Source organism: Gracilinanus agilis, chromosome 2, assembly GCF_016433145.1.
Source record: "Gracilinanus agilis isolate LMUSP501 chromosome 2, AgileGrace, whole genome shotgun sequence".
Taxonomy (NCBI): Eukaryota; Metazoa; Chordata; class Mammalia; order Didelphimorphia; family Didelphidae; genus Gracilinanus; species Gracilinanus agilis.
Window position 1 is genome coordinate 636,351,429 of NC_058131.1, and position 13,274 is coordinate 636,364,702.

Consider the following 13,274-nt stretch of genomic DNA (forward strand, 5'->3'; position numbering starts at 1 on the left):
GGCATGTTTCCATTTCTAGTCTCCAGACATGACTTAAGGATCCACTATATCTGAATTGTAGATTTCCTATACTTACAGATGGGTTTACAAATTTCCTTTTCTTTTCCCATGGATACTGCTCCAGAGTAAGGAAGTAAGCTGGCCTGGTCTGTAGGTTTGATGTGATGGGCTTCTCTGTAGGCTGTGTAACCCAACAGTTATCTCCTTTTTCCGTTTTTGGGAATTGTACACATGCAGTGTTCTCACTCTTCTCTGCTTTTCTCTCAGCCCATTCAAGCTTTTCAGGCTCTTTCTTTCACATAAACATGTACATCTTTCTTTTCTTCTTCCTTCATAGAACCTGAATTAGAAGGAGCCTCAGAGACCAACAGGTATAATTTGTACTTTAGAAAATGTTTAAAGAATTGTCATAAGTCAACGAAATAATTATTTATTAAAATACCTACTGTATGCCCCAGGGACTGTGCCTGAAGATGGAGGATACAAAGACTAAACAAAACAATGCTTGCCTTTAAAAGGAACTTATATTCTACCTAGGCAAGTAGCATGTACATATAAGTGGCTACAAAATATATGCAAAGTACCTACCAGGTGACTTGGGATGGGAGACTGTCAGGAAAAGCCTCTTTAGGAGATGGAACTTGCACTTTTTGCAAAGTCATGGATATGAGAGGTGAAATGATCCTGTACTATAGGGGAGTACCGGGTAATAAATCTGGAAACATATGTGATCCTAGAAACAGTGACCCAGCTGTGAAACTTCTTGAGAGGGGAGTGGCATAGTTATCATACCTGGGCTTTAGGAATATCGCTTTGGCAGCCATGGGAAGAGGGAGGATTAGTAAGGGAAGAGTCTAATTAGGAGGGTATTGAACTCATCAGATCAGAGATGATGACAGCCTGAACTAAAGTGGGACAGTAGATATAGGAGTAGGGAAAGGGGAAGAGATTTGAGAGATATGGAGGTAGAATGGACAAAACTTGACAACTGATTGGATTGGGAAATTGGGAGATGAGTGAGAGATGAGGAGTTGGAATTGAAGCCAGGTTGTAAATTTGAGTGATTACAGAATGTTGTCCTTGATTGAAGTGGGGAAGTTAGGAGATGGATTTTGGATGAAAGAAAAATTGTTCTCTTTTGGCTATATTGAGTTTATGTTAAAGGAGAAACCCATTACCTTGGAAGGAAGACTTTTCCCTTTTGGGTAATTGTAATTTCATTCTTGGGATCCACTTACTAAAGGTAGAGATTCCTGCTATGATTACTAGCTTCTCTTTGAGGTCTGTGGCTTATTACATGTTTGTATTCCGCAGAGAACTGAATATAGAATGAGTACTCCCTAAATTTGCTTATTGTCTTAGTACAGTATTGCAAAAGAACATAGATGAATGCAGCCAGTAGAATGAAATATAGGCCAGTTTGGATGAAATGAAAATAGTGTTAATGAGGGAACTGTGTAAGATGTCTCAAAAAATTAACTTAGATTGTGAAGACCTTTTATTGCCAAATTAGAGGATTTATATTTTATCCTAAATGCAGTATCTATCAGAAGCCAATGAAGATGAGTTTAGTTTTAGCTTTGTTGAGTTTGAAATGCCTATGGGATAGCAAGGTGGAGATGCTCAGCAGGTGGTTGGAGAAGTTGGACTAGAGCTCATGAGTGAGATGAGTAGATGTGTAGGTTGATTTGAGATTCTTCTGCATAGTGATGGTAGTTGAATTCATAGGGACCATGAGATATTGAGAAAAATAAAAACTGGAGGAAAAAGCCCCATTGGATTTAGTAAGTCTTGTGGTGCTTTGCAAGATATACTACTAAGTGAATGGGAGGTGAGGGTGGATAATATAGAAAACTTTTTCTAGGATTTTGGCTATGAAAAGTAGAAGAGATAGAATATACTTGTATTATAAAACCAGGAATCTAAAGTGCCATTTGTTGTTTTTCATAGAAATGTATTAGATATATTTTTCTTCTGATAGAAAGTGATATTTGATAATTTCTCTTTTGATAATTTGTTTATAAATATTTCCTTAAAGCAGTTAAGTAAGTTGCTATATTTACACACAAAGTTTTTATATAGAAAAACAAGATAATTTTTCGACTTGCAAATGTAAGAGTTGATCCTATTTGAACTAAAGCAATTTTGGTAACCAAATCAAACTTTTGAATTCAGTTAAACAAATATTCAGACACCTGTAAGGTACTGTTGTCCTAGTTGGTTTGATGGACAGAAGTATGAGAAAGATAAAGTCTTTGCCCTCAAGGATCTTATTAGGGGAGATAAGATGAATACATATATGTATTACAAGGAGGAATATAGTGACTGGCAGTGGAGAGTAATGACAAAGTGATATTCCTAAGAGAGAGGTGGCCTTAGAGCTGGGCATTAAAGGATGAGTTTTAATTTAGTGGGCAGAAATGGAGCAAAGGAGAATAGGCCATACTCAAAGTAGAGAGATCTACAGAAGTAGACTAGATACTACATATAAGTTGTTTTTTCTTATAGAATAATAGTGAATGATAAAGCCATTTGATCCTACTTGAACTAAACAATAAAAGCTTTTGAGCTATTTTTTGGTTGCTAAATACAAAGACAGAAGCCCAACAGTCCTTATTTTTAAAAAAAACTTTTATTTTAATGGAGGAGACATGTACTGTAAAATATATACCAAAACACATATGAAGAAGATAACAGGGTAAATTTGGAGGGGAAGGTGTTTCCTGGGGAAAGGGAGGAAATAGGAGCCTTCTAGATCATCTAGTTCAGTGCCCTTATTTTTCATATCATCCCAGAGAACTAAAGTGACTTTTGTAATTTATAGCTGGCACATGGCAAACCCAGCCTCCCAAATCCTAGCCTTTTGCTTTCTTCATCATATCATACTGTCTCTTGAATATGTGTTAGTAAAGAGATTGGCCTTACTGGATTTATATTGCAGGACGGAGGGAAATAAGCTTCATCGTAAATGGGGGATCACTTTGCAGAGCAATATAAATGCCATTGAAACGGTTGGTCCAATGTAGGTAGCTGTTGTATGTCTTGAGCAGGAGGGTGATATTTGTCATTAATTTGCCATGTTATATTGTTTAAGCAACGTACTTTATCTCTTCAGGCTTGTTTCCTACTCTGTAAAATGAGAGGATTGTACTAGATCTATGCTCTAGCATTCCTTAAGCATGAAATGAAAGCAGTGTTTTAGGAAGCTAAACAGGCAGTAGTCTCTTAAGTACAGAACACCATCCTTATCTATGATGGGATTAGGGTGGTAGGCAGTTTTAGAGGGAAGGGACAATTGGAGAAACATAAAATGGTAATCATTAAGACTCTGTGATCATATGTAAAGGATAAAGTAGAGGAGGCAGATATGAGAGTCTCAAGGTTTTAATTTTAAGCCCATTGGGCTTGGAAATAGGTATGCCTTTGATAAAAAGCCATTATTAGAGAGTGACATTAATTTGTGTTTCCTTATTCTTGTGTTATCCAGTACATACAAAAGACATGTTTCTTTTACTCCAGTTTACCACCTTGTAAAGTGAATAATAGTAACTTTCTTATTTGTTTAATTATTTGCAGAGAGAGGATTTAGGTAATTTGTCTCCCTTATCCTTTCTGGAATCTGTCTTGCCCTATTTGATCTGAGTGGACTTTAAAACTGGTTCTATGAACAGAGGGAAGTGAATCTTGATACTCAGTAGTAAAAGTAGCTGAATTTTTGTGATATATTGTGTTCTTTGGAGTTTGTGAATTGTTTATGAATGAAAGGGACAGTAGTAATTATTTTTCAGAATGCAGTAAAATTTTGATTGTTGAATGTAAATTTGATGAAAAAAATTGAATTCTGCCCCTGTGAGTTTGGCGAAGTTGAAAAGTCGTGAGAGACATTGTGGTACAGGGGAAAGAGTGTTGGATTTGGAATCAGGGAATCTGTTTCAGCCTCTTGGCTACCAGTGTGAAGTTTATTGCTGAAATTGTTGAGTGTATTGTTAGACTGTAAGCTCCATAAGGGTAAGGACTGTCTTTCTTGCTTTTATTTGTTTCTCCAGCTGTAGTCCAGTGCCTGCTATATAGAAAGGAAATGCTTTTTCCATCTATCTTTCTCTCCATTAAAAACTGAGAGAAATTTTAAAAGCAAATAAATTCTACAACGAATAAATATAGTCAAGCAAAGTGGATCCTCACAATGCCTGTTCCCAAAAAATGTGCAATATCTTGTTTTCCATCTCTTCTCTGTTAGGAGCTAGATAATGTGCTTTGTGATAGGTCTCCTGGAGTGGGTAGGTCAATGCATTTTTTCAAAGTCGTTTTTCTTTATAATATTGTTGCCTTTGTATAAATTATTCTGCTAGTTCTTATTTCACTCTGATGTAGTTTATGCTACCCAGACTTAAAAATATTTTTTGATATTTGCTAATGACTTATTACAATAATATTTCATATGGTATAATTTGTTGAGGCATTCCCCAATAGATTCTGATTCTTTACTTTTCTTTAATCCCTCCTTTTAATTTCTCCTTCAGGAAAAGGAAGTTTGTGATTATTCCCTCCCTTGTCTAGTTTAATGAATTTCTATAACAAACTGTTATAGAAGATCTGTGTAAATCTTTCCTTTGTCTATTGCAGATAAGAGTGAGCTTCATTTGAGAACCACTACCCACAGGCTTTCCTCCTCCACATTTGTTTACACTTCTTACCTGCCCCATTTAAGAGAAATGTCCAGTTTCATCCTCTTCTTTTCCTCCTTGAGTACCTTATTTTAATTCTTTTTCTTTTCCCTCTTATAGCCCTAAGAATAAAAACTGCCTTGCCCTCAGGATCTCTGTCTTTCTTTTTTTTTCTTTTTATAAATATAACACTCTCCATTTTCTTTTAAGATATTGAGGTTCTCAAGTGACACTTTTTTTGTTTTATTAAAATGTTAGCAACAAATTGCATGGAACCCTTTTCAATTACTCAAAAACCTTTATAAGTTTCTCTTGACTCATTTGCTTGTATTTTATATTCCTAGTCTGTGCTGGTCTTTTCATCAAAAATGTCTGAAAATCCTGTATTCCATTCAAAACTTTTTTCCCCCCTCTTATCTTTATTTATTAAAAAAAAAAATCCTTACCTTCTGTCTTGGAGCCAATATTGGCTCCAAGACAGAAGAGCAGTAAGGGCTAGGCAATGGGGGTTAAGTGACTTGCCCAGGGTCACACAGCTAGGAAGTGTCTGAGACCAGATTTGAACCTAGGACTTCCCCGTCTCTAGGCCTGGCTCTCAATCCACTGAGCTGCCCAGCTGCCCCCCTTTTCTCTCTTATAAGATTTCTAATGTTGTATTCTAAGAGTTCCTCTTAGTAGAAGCTTCCAGATCTTGTGATTCATTAAATTGTGAGCGCCTTGAGGGCAGGGACTATGCCCTGGCACATAGTAGGCGCTTAATAAATGCCCACTGATTCTAGTTTCTTGGTACTAGAAATCCTTCTTTTTAGGTATTTTTTTCTTTGATATGGTCACTACAGTGCTTAGCTTAGTATACCTAGTAAGAGCTTAAAATACAGCGATGACAAACCTATGACATGCGTGCCAGCACTGACACACATAACCATTTTCTATGACACACGGCCACATACAGAGAAGTATGGGGGGCCACATGCAGAGGGTGAAACATTTGCTATAGTGTAGTGTAGACACTCTGTGCACTATAGATGACAATTCTACCTATATTAATTTACCTATTTTGGTTTATTAAATAGTTATATATTACAATTATACATTTTTGTTATTTAAACTATAAACATATTGAAATTATGGTTTTTTCTCAAAGTGACACACCACCAGAGTTATGCTTGTTTTTTTGGCGAATTTTGACACACCAAGCTCAAAAGGTTGCCCATCACTGGCTTAATAAATATTTGTTGATTGACTCTGGATTTTGACTATTGACATTCCTGGTCAGTCAGGCAATAAAGCATTTATTATGCACTTCCTGTGTAGGAGGCACATAGTGCTCAGAGGATACAAAGAAAGGCAAGAAACAGCTCCTCTTAAGGAACCAGGAATAGAAGATCACATCCTGACAGCTGCATACAGACAAGATCAATCCAGGATACACTGGGGGCAGTCTTAGAGAGAAGACACTGATAATAAAAACTAACATTTAGATAGGGTTTACTGTGTGCCAGGCACAGTGGTAAGTGCTTTTCAATCTTAGTGCTATCATTTCCCCCATTTTACAGGTGAGGAAACAGAGGCAAACAGGTTAAGTGACTGAACAAGAGTCTCAGAACTTGTATCTTCGGTTGAATTTGCGCTCTGTTCTTTCTGACTTTAGGTACTCACTCTCAATCCAATGCTGCCTAGCAGCCCCATAAGATTAAGGAGTCTGGGAAAGGTTTCTTACCAGAGATGAGAATTAAAGGTAATAAAGGAAGCCTGGAGAGAGAGATGAGGTGGGAGAGCATTATGAGTGAAAATACTTGGCATCTGGGTTGTATCCTGTGTGAAAAACAGCAGGTAGGCCAGTATGCCTGTATTACAGAGGATGTTGAGAGGAGAAAGGTAGAAGACTGTAGGTGGTGGAGGGCTGGAAGGGAGCATGTTGTGAAGGACTTTTGAAGCCAAACAGGTTCTTATATTTGATCTTTGAGATAATAGGGAGTTGTTGAAATTTTTCAGCAGAGAGGTAACTTGCTCTCAGTTTAAGGAAGATCAGTTTGAGAGTCGAGTAGACTTGATATTGGACTGAAATGTGAGATGAGGCAGAAAGAAAAACCAAAAGTTTATGTAGTAGTCTATGTATGAAATGATGAGGACCTAAACCACAATGATGGCTGTGTTAGTGGAGAAGAAGGAAGTGTTTACCAGAGATGTGAAGGAAGTACAATCTGTAAGACTTGATAATGATTGAATATAGGGAGTGAGTAAAGAGTTTAGGCACTTTTCCTTGGTGTTGTGAAGATAGAATTAACTTTCCCTTTGTCTATTTTTAGGTTAATCAAATCAAGAATTTAAAGTACCTCTGCTTAATAGCTAGCTATCCATTAGGTAAGAGAGGTCACAAATCACTTACTAGTTCACATCCCCTTGGGCAGTGCTAGGCAAATTGAAAGACTGCAATTGGTTCCTGTGAAGAGGGGTAGAGACAGGAAATAATGTGGAGTAATGGGGTATAAAAGAAGAGACCAACATGGTCTGGTCTCTTTGCTTCCTTGGTTTTGGAGAGGTTGGTTCCTTGGATTCCACATTGGTAAGTAGAACTGAAGTGACACACTTTTCCTTGGAGTCATTCTGCGTTGGTGGAACTCTGGCTGAAGACACCCCCAGGACTTCTGGCTGAGGACTATTGGGGGATCCACTTGGAGATTGAGACTTAGGGAAGCCCCTGTGGGGGTTGCGGGGGGTTGTTGGTGAGCGGGTGGGGGGGGGTTAGCCAGACTTCATTGGAACAGCACTTGGGGCTGGTAGGCTAGACCAGGTTTTGTCTCCTTCCTATATTTCCCACTTTCACTATCTCTACCTTGTTGTAAATAAAAGCTGCTAACAGTCATTTTGACTTAGGGGATAATATTTTATAAATGGTGACCACTTTTATGTCTTATTGAATCAGAACCTAAATTTAATTGTTAAAGTATGTATATGTATGCTTGTGTTTAAGGGGCAGGATCAATGGGTTCCATTTTCACTTAGTCCTTAGACATGGCAGTTTTTGTTTATAATTTCTTACAATCTAGTGTTTTAGCTTTAAAAAAAAAATCTTGGTTTCAGGAAATCCAGTAGTACATGCATTCTTTATCTTTTACCTGTTTTCCATGTCAATTGTTTTTTGATATCAAAAGCTTTTTGTTGGGTGATTGGTCCTACTTTATCCCATCCTTGCTCCCTTAGGTTCTTGCATTGACCTCCATTTCCTGAGATTAGGCCCACATAGATCTTCGAAGGTTCGAGGGTCCTGGATTTCTATGGTATCTTCAGATAGAGAATTAAGGACCTCAGAACCCCATTGTTGACTGTGTTCTGTCTGAGTGCTGCTACAACAGTGTTACTCTGGCTTTTGCCATCCTCCAGAGTTTCCGGGGTCCCCCCATTCTGCACTGTTTGACCTCCCTGAGACACAAAGACCTATATAATCAGACCACAGGTCTGTTGCTGGTTGTAGTAGACAGTTGAGCTTGTTTGCTTACCCTGTTAGTCCCCCTTTTCTATTGCTTTCTGCTTTGGAGACAATACTTATTTAAATTTTTGATCATTATTTTTTCTGGTGAAAATTTCAGGTTTTAGCTGAAGTAGACATGCAGGAGCTAGGCAGGCTGCCTTGGTTCATGAAGCCACTCTGGCCAGAAGTTCAGATGATTGACTTATTTTTACTACCTGGGTTTAAAAAAAATTGCAGAGGGGGCAAAATTTGTGATTAATTTTACAATATTATAGTTTTATGCTTATTCAAGATTCCGGTGTTCAGCAAATATTTATTAACTTCTTACTATGTTTAAGGCTGACATAAATAGCTATTTGCAACTGTTAGTAAAAATTGGTTAGGGAAATAGTGAATATAGATTTTATGTACTTAACATTTGTGTTATTATTTTTTCAGTTGGCAAAGCAGTAGACAGGTAAAATATTTGAGTAGGCATTGAATCATAGAATTTTAGAGCTGAAAAAGAATGTAGATTTATTTGTTTTTTACTTTTGAGGTCTTATTTGCAAGGCCTGGTTAGTTTATTTTTCTTTTTTTCCCTTAAGAACTCTTAAAAAAATTCTGAACTGAAACACCAGATGAAATGAGCATTTTGATGTACATGGAATAGGAAAAAGAGTATTGTACATGAAAGTGATTCTCTTTTATGTACAGCTTGCTTTTTTTTAAGGTATAGAATAAATTCATTGTAACTTTTCGAGCAGTTCTGGTAGGATGTGATTCTTTTTGGCCTTTTTTCTTTTGCATTAAAAATAATTTCAATGATCTTGCTTAGTTTATTTGAAAACTGTTCATCTGATTTTTAAACACTGGAAGAAATACTGAGTTTAAAATTTTTTTTTAAAATGCATATTCTTAGGAAGTAGTTAGGACTTAGAATAAGTTATAAAAAAGTGAGATGACTCTACATATGAGGATCACATTTAACAGTCTCACCTATGTAGAACCTGGCTTATAATTGGAAGTAAGACAAGAAAGTTCTTTGAATAGCAAAAATACATCTTTCAAATAAAATATAAAGTTCATTCATTTTACTAAAAGGAAAGGCTAATTTTTTTCTTAATTTATACACAGTTCTAAAAATCTTAGTTATTTGATTTCTAGGCCTTTCTAATTTAACATTTCTTTGAGATAAAGTAAGACCAACCATAGTCTATTCTATTCTACTCTATTCTGTATCGATTTTTCTCTCTATTCACACTCCACAAACATCTCCACTGCCACCATCTAATTCATTCTTCATACTGCTTCCTAAACTGGAATGGTTTTATTTGTGATGTAAGTGTTGAGGAGGAGGTAGATGGGAGAGCTATTGTAGAGGAAAAGTTGACGAAACCTGGCAACTGATGGAAGATGGTGATGGTGAATGAGAAGGAAGAGTTGATGATGTCTCCAAGGTTTTGAATTTAGTTGACTGGAATAATGCTCTTACTTTGGACAAAAACAAGGACATTAGGAAGATAGAGATAGACACGGGAATTAACGTGCTTTTGGACATGTCGAGCTCAATATACCTGTGGGACAGCCATTTGGAGATATGGTACTGAAGCTTACGAGGAAGCTGAGTGCTGGAAATGAAGATTAGAGAGCCAATTACATAAAGCTGGTTGTGACAAGAGGAACTGATAAGATTGCTAAGAGAGAAAAAGGTATAGGGCAAAAATAGAAGGCCCAGGACACATCCCTGCAGCATACTCATATATAGGGAATGTGATGTGGATGAAGAACAACTGGAAGATGAGGGAAATTAATACTTGGCCCCCGAGATCTGATTTAGCTCAAAGTCTTAAGAATTTATGATTCTGCAGTGAAGACTGAAAAGGATTAGCTCGGTAGGTTGTAAAAGAACCATGACACACTTCCCAGCTGTGTGATCCTGGGCAAGTCACTTGATCTCCATTGCCTACCCTTACCACTCTTCTAACTAGGAGGTTTAAACTAGGGTTTAAAATAAAAAAAAAAAAAAAGAACCATGACAAAGCAGTGTTAGGAAAACCCAAGGAGGAGAGAGAGAAAAGGTCATTAGATTTTGCAACGAAAAGATCATCAGTGTGACTTTAGAAAGAGCAGTTTCAATTGAGTGGGGTGGGGGAAGCCAGACTACCAGGGGCTGAGAAATTAGTGGGAGGTGAGAAGGTGGAGGCATTGGGTTTAGATAGCTTTTTCTAGGAATTTGGCTGTGAAAGAGCAGTGACCATAGGGTTAAGCAAAGATTTTAAGTTTGAAAAATATGGTCACATTTATAGGCAGCATGCAAAGAAGCCAGTGGTTAAGAAAATATTGACTCTACAAAGGAGGAAAATGATGATTGAAGAAGAGTTCTCAGGAGGAGACTAGATAAAGGGCACATTTGGGGGGGGGGAGGGGTTTGACAAGAAAATAGACTACCCATTCATCTGAAAATATAACCAAGGAGAGAATTAAAGTGTGATGCCTAGTTGATTTCTGTGGAGAATTGAGAAGAGGGAGGTGGCCTCCAATTTTTTTCAGTGAAGTATGAGGTCTTCTGGGTAGCCCCACCTCAACAGACCTTTTCTTTATCAATCTATTCCAGAGTTGTCCCATATTTCTCCTCCTTTTGCTGCCAAATTCCCTTAAGAAAACTGTCTGTAGTCAATGCCTTTACTTCTTGCTCTTCTTAACTCTACTCTGACTTTGTACCTCTTTATTCAATTGAAATGATTCTCTCCAAATCTAATGGCCTTTTCTCTATCCTCTTGACCTCTTGGTAGCCTATCACATTGTTGATCACCTTCTGATTCCCCATTTCACTTTCCTTTGTTGGATTTTCTTCCAGGTTGTCTTCCTACTGTAGGTACCCCACTAGGCTCTGTCCTGGGCCCTCCCCTGCCCTCCTCCTCAGGTCTTCCAGACTCTCTGCAGCCTACATTGCATCATCTAGCCCCCTAGGTGCATTTCTTTGCATTTTCTCTGGCGGTCCCCAAGGCCTTAAATTCTCTCCCTCCTCATCTGCATCTCATCTACAGGTTCCTCTGCCTTTTTTCAAGTCCCAGATAAAAGTGGATCCAGCTAAAAGCACATTTTCTACAAGAGGATTTTGCCAGACTTCCTCAACTTAGTTCCTTCCCTCTGAGAGTATCCCCAATTTATCCTGTATCTGTATCTTATTTGTACATAGTCGTTTACATATTGGTTCCCTCCTTCTACTGTATTTTCTGAGAACAGAGATGTGTCTTTTTGCCCTTCTTTGCATCTTTTCAGTGCTTAGCATTGTGTCTGGCACATGGGTAAGTGCTTTAAAAAAATACTTATTGACTTAACTGGGCCTAGTCATTGTGGTTGTGGACTTATTATAGTGTTATTCAGCTGTGAAGAAGCTTTAGTAGTATTGCTATATTATTAGTTTGTGCCAGTGGGTTGTACTGATCAGATCAGAAATCGTCTATTTAATTTTACAATAAATGTTTGATACTTTTAGAATATTCACTTTTCCCAGTGGGTAAATTATCCCACAGAGATTTTTTATGAAGTCAGTAAAAAGTCACTTGTCTAATCCTTTAGATCTATAACTAGATCTATGTGAATAGTGTCCAAAAGTGTCTTGAGTGCTTTGGAGCATGCCTTTAGAATATTAGCCTCCATAGGAGCCCATTTGGAAGGGAATACATGCAAAGAGAAATAGTATTGGGACAAATATTGCTCACAGATTAGGGTTTTTGAATTGTTTTGGCTTTTGCCTAGCTTGAAAATTTCTTCTCTTCCCTCAGAACTGGTCAGTCATGTGTCATATAGTTCCCAACTTTGCAAACAACTTTGCAGTTACCTTATAGTCTGCGTTGGTGAAGGCGTGGCACGCATGCTCAGTGGCATAGAAGGAGCTGCTCTGTTGGCCCTGACCCTCTCCACCGGGCCTGTGGAAAATTTTTCATGTGTTCAGCAACTCAATGCGAGCACTTCTTCCTTTGCTGTCTGTGGTAATTCAGGGGGCTCGTAGGCATCTTGAAGGTGCAATTTGGGCATTGATCTCTTAAAAGTTTGCCAGCACTGCCTTATAGGATTTCCACAGGGTTCATCTCACAAATTATTAATGTTAAAGCATCTATAATTTGCAAGACACATTCTAGAATGTAGAGCAGATTTTTTTTTCAACCTCAGAACCTGCATTCTAATAGAATGACTCTTGAGGGCCGTTCAGAGCATTTTGTGCTATCAAATATAGTTATCACTCTATTGGAAGACCTATCATTTTGCCTCTCACTTTAATCCATAAAGTACTTTATAATTCACTTCAAAAGAGACTGTTTTTTTCTCAGTTTCCAGTTCTCAAGTAAATTTCTGCTGGTGGCTTCATGATATTAGAAACTATTTCTGCTAGACTTACACGTTACTTTTGTTGGAAGTCAAATAGATTAGATAGACTCAGGCTAATTGGACTAGGGCTAAAATAAATTGCTTCCCCATTTCTCTTGGAGACATCTTGAACTCTGTTTCTACGTCTCAGTTGATTCATGGCAGATTTGTGAACCAGATTTTTGGGTTAAGTTTGATTTTGAATATACCATCAAATGCCTCTTTGTTGTATATATTCTATTATAATTTTCAGATACTTAAAAAAAATAAACAACCTAGTTACAACTTCATTGAAACTTCCTCTGCCAGTGCCACTTAGTATCTGTTTAGTAGCACAAGCTTAGTGAGTTGTCAGGGGCACTGAGAGATGAAACCTCTTGCCTAGAGTCCCACAACCTAGGTTCTGTGCCCTCATTTGGTGTCCTCCCTTCTCTGCCATGCTGTCTCTTGGTTACACAAACAGCATTCAAGCATGTTAGTATTTAAAACTTAACATGAATCATAAAATCATAGGATTTAGTGCAGAAAGGCAACCTAAAAAATCATTTAGTCCAACACAGTTTAGAGAGGAAGATATTTAGAGCAAAAAAAAGATTGAGACTTGATCAAAGATAAAAGAATTCAGTGGTAGAGAAAAGCCTCAAACTCAGTTTTTCATGAATCCCAGTCAATATATATGTATGGTGGTCCAAACTTTTCTTCAATGTGTAGTCTTAGGGAGTTGTTAAGGGGCACTAACAATTCTCCAGGTCTACACAGTCAGTAAACTTAAGGGCCCACTATGT